Genomic DNA, 1,297 nt, shown 5'->3' with positions numbered 1-1,297 from the left:
TACCGTCAAATCAGATCTGACTGGTACTGGAGGAGATTGTCCCTCCTTTCCCGGCAGAGCATCTGGTGGATTCGAACCATGTACCTCTGGGATTGCAGTGCAGCTTCTTGCCACTAGGCCACCAGAGCTCCTCAGGTCCCTGATTTGTGAGTAGAAGTTCTTAACTTGGGCATAGGCAAAATGCAACACTTCTTCTTTTTTTCTTTCTTGCTTTTTCAGGTCTTTTTTTGTGTCTTAATAGTTCTTCATAGTCCAACGTCAGAAAATTATTTAGCTATTCTTCTATTAAGAATTTTGAATTTGACATTTATATCTTTAACCTAACTGTGGTTGACTTTTATGTGTTTTGTGGAGTAGGTGTCTAAGTAATTTCCTTCCCCCTGAATAATCTCTCCTTTTTTCATTTATCTGCTGTGTTACCTTTGTTAGATACCCAAGTTACATATATAGAATGTTTCTGAACTCTTGGTTGTACTGATCATTTTGTCACTATGAGTTACTTCTACATTGCCTTGATAGTATAGCTTCTTAAAACATCCCGTGTGTGTGTGTGTGTGTGTGTGTGTGTGTGTGTGTGTGTGTGTGTGTGTGATTTACTTGTAAGGAGTTTCATTCCCAACCCAAGTTATGAAGTTTGAATCCACCAGCTCCCCCATGGGAGAAAGATAAGTAATCTCCTCTCATGTGATTTATAGCCTCTAAAAACCTACTGGAGGGTCAACTATGAGTTATAAAAACAAATTGTTGAAATGCAGATTCTGCTGGGGGAGGAGGAAAGAAGGGAGAGGGGGTAAGATGTGTAACAGTGAAGGAATGGAAAATCTAACTTCTCTATAAACGATTTTAATATCACAATGAAAAGAAATTTGTATTTTTTTTAAAAAAAGAAATGCAGATTCTGATCTTTCAGGTTCAGTAAATACTACATTTTAACAAATTCCCAGGTGATGTTGGATCTCTCAGAGCACAGTTTGAGTAGTTGCAAGGATAACTTTACAAAATATCAGAAAGTTTGTTTTTATTTTCAGTTAAATTCTTCCTCCAGAAGCAGTCAGCATTCTGACTTCTTTTGCAACAAAACAACTTTATTAATTTACTTAAACTTCACACATAAATTAATTATAGAGGGGGTTGTATGTATGTAGGGCTTCCTGGTGTTTATGGTGTCTGAAATTTTTCTCTGTTGTAGCATGCTGCAGTATTCTATTCTATTCTATTCTATTCTATTCTATTCTATTCTATTCTATTCTATTCTATTCTATTCTATTCTATTCTATTCTATTCTATTCTATTCTAT

This window comes from Elephantulus edwardii, unplaced genomic scaffold, assembly GCF_000299155.1.
Source record: "Elephantulus edwardii isolate Elephantulus edwardi_28Jun2011 unplaced genomic scaffold, EleEdw1.0 scaffold00049, whole genome shotgun sequence".
In the NCBI taxonomy this organism is placed as follows: domain Eukaryota; kingdom Metazoa; phylum Chordata; class Mammalia; order Macroscelidea; family Macroscelididae; genus Elephantulus; species Elephantulus edwardii.
Note: the sequence above shows the minus strand (reverse complement) of the source record.